Genomic DNA, 3,241 nt, shown 5'->3' with positions numbered 1-3,241 from the left:
AAGAAGAAGAAGAAGAAGAAGGACGAGGGGAAAGCGACAAAGAATAAGTAAATCATGGCAGAGGCGCCGCCATCGCATTCTCGTGAATACGTAACAAGGACACTTTGGGCAAGGCAGGACATACGCCGGTCGAAGGGAAGTTGTATAGCAATTGCGTTAGCATATCCTCGCAGCTGTAAAAATACCACTTTGCTCTCCGACTTCTGTGTTCGAGGGTATGTACACGCACTCTGGACGTGTCCATGGGTGAGTTTGTTTGGATATATGCATGCGCACAAGTATACACGGATACTTATATATATATATATATATATATATATATATATATATATATATATATATATATACATATACACATATTTACATATACACATATATATGTATACATACATACATGCATACATATATATATATATATATATATATATATTTATATATATGCATATACACATATTTACATATACACATATATATGTATACATACATACATACATACATATATACATACATATATATATATACATATACATACTCATTCACATATATACATATACACATATATATGTATACACATATATATATATATATATATATATATATATATATATACATATACATACATATACATATATATATATATATATATATATATATATATATATACACACACACACGCCTACATAGCTATCAATCTATCTATCTACACACACACACACACACACACACACACACACACACACACACACACACACACACACACATATATATATATATATTCATATATATATATATATATATATATATATATATATAAATATATATATATATATATATATATATATATATATATATATATATATATATATATTATATGTACGTATATACATCAAATATGTACATGTACGTACAGTAAATCATTGTTGTTTTAGTGTTCAGCATGTTAAGAAAAGTGACGTGTTGCACATACTCACTCGAGCCTGATACTGCATAAAATGTAGCAAAATGCACCCGATGTATCAAGCTGCAACGTGCAATCATACAATCATGGTCCTAATAATCTATTTTTAACGCTTTATCAGTTATGACTACTTTCCCGAGATTGGATTACACCTCTGAAGCTGATGCCCTTTGCGTGTTATTTCAGAATTGATCTTTTTTCATTGTAGAAAAAAGAAATAAATAAAGAAAAAACGTATTTATAAAACTAATGGTCTCAGTGATAGTAATGATGATAATTTTTTGTTCTTATGAATATTATTGTTATTGTTATTTGTGTCATTCTTATTACTGTTATCATTATTGTTATTAGTTTTATCAACAGTGTTTTTGTGTAATTATATTATCATTATTATCATATGATCGTTATCATTATTATCGTTATCATTATTATAATTTTCATTATTGTCATTATCATTATTATTATTATTGCAATTACTATAATAATAATCATTATTGCTTTTACTATGGTGATTATTATTTTTACTATTATTGTTATTGTTATTGTTATTATTATTATTATTATCATTATTATTAATATTAATATTATCATCATCATCATTGTTATTATCACTCTAATCATTATCATCATTATCATCATAATTGTTATCTTTATCATTACCTTTCCCTTCTCCACTCCCCCCCCCCCCTACCCTCTTATTGGTGGACCCGTCTTCCCGCTTCCCCCTTCCCTTCCCCTTCCCTTCCCCTCTTCCCCGTCCTTCCCCTCTTTTCCCCTCCTTCCCCCTCTACTCACCAAAGTTCTTCGTATTGGTGACGCTTCCACCCTCCCTTCCCCCTCCCCTCGCCCCTTATCCCTCCCCACCTACCCCACAGTCCCTCCGCTTCCCCCCTCTGTCCCTTCCTTCCCCCTCCTTCCCCTCTTCTTCCCCCTCCACTTACTAGAGTTCCTCGTAGTGGTGACGCTTCCACCCTCCCTTCCCCCTCATCTCCGGTTCCCCTCCTTCCCCCCTCCTTCCCCTCTTTTCCCCCTCCTTCCCCCTCTTTCCCCCCTCCTCCCCCTCTTTTCCCTTCCACTCACCAGAGTTCCTCGTAGTGGTGACGCATCAACCCTCCCTTCCCCTCCCCTCCGCTTCCCCTCTTTTCCCCCTCCTTCCCCTCCTTCCCCTCCTTCCCCTCTTTTCCCCCTCCTTCCCCTCCTTCCCCTCCACTCACCAGGATTCCTCGTATTAGTGACGATCATTGCTCCGTCTTCCCGCTTCCACATAATCCTTGGGTCAGGTGTCCCTCTGGCGGCGCAGGTCAGAGTTACGTTGACCTTCTCTCTCACTTGGATTTGCGACGGACTGCTCAGCTCGTCCTCGATGTTGGGTGGCACTGCAGGGGAGAGAAAGAGAGAGAGACCGATGAGAAGAGAGAGAGAGAGAGAGAGGGAGGGGAGAGAGAGAGAGATTGAGAGAGAGAGAGAGAGAGAGAAAGAGAGAGAGAGATTGAGGGAGAGAGAGAGAAAGAGAGACAGATAGATAGATAGATAGATAGATAGATAGATAGATAGAGAGAGAGAGAGAGAGAGAGAGAGAGAGAACGAGAGAGAGAGAGAGAGAGAGAGAGAGAGAGAGAGAGAGAGAGAGAGAGAGAGAGAGAGAGAGAGAGAGAGAGAGAGAGAGAGAGAGAGAGAGGGAGAGAGAGAGCGATTGAGAGAGAGAGATAGCTAGATAAATAGATAGATAGATAGAGAGAAAGAGATAGAGAGAGAGAAAGAGAGAGAGAGAGAGAGAGAGAGAGAGATAGAGAGAAAGAGAGAGAGAGAGAGAAAGAGACAGAAAGAGTTAGAGAGAGTACCCTTCACGAGCGAGCGAGAGAAATACATAATACATCATGGTCGGCTGTATCTCCTTCAGAACAACCCCTTTACCCCTTTTACTGTGCGGGTCTCAAGTCTTCTTCAATATCTAACACTTCTTCAAGACAGAATATTGCGGGGAAGGATGGGAAGCAAGTTAAAGAGGGCATGACGAGGAATGACGAGGAATGACGAAGAATGAATAAAGATTAAGCACGAGAAGGAAAAAAAGGGAGTTGCAGAATTGGAATAAAGAATAAAGATAAGAATAAAGATAAACGAGAAGAAAAAAAGAGAATTACAGAATAAGGATAAGAGAGAAAGTTGGATAAAGAGAGGAATGGGGATAAAGTGAAAGAGGGCGAAGAAATGTATTTAAAAACGAGAATAACAGAATTAGAATAAGAGAGAAAATTACTGAGGATAACGAAAGAAATGAGT

The sequence above is a fragment of the Penaeus chinensis genome, chromosome 36 (genome assembly GCF_019202785.1).
Source record: "Penaeus chinensis breed Huanghai No. 1 chromosome 36, ASM1920278v2, whole genome shotgun sequence".
NCBI classification, from domain to species: domain Eukaryota; kingdom Metazoa; phylum Arthropoda; class Malacostraca; order Decapoda; family Penaeidae; genus Penaeus; species Penaeus chinensis.
Note: the sequence above shows the minus strand (reverse complement) of the source record.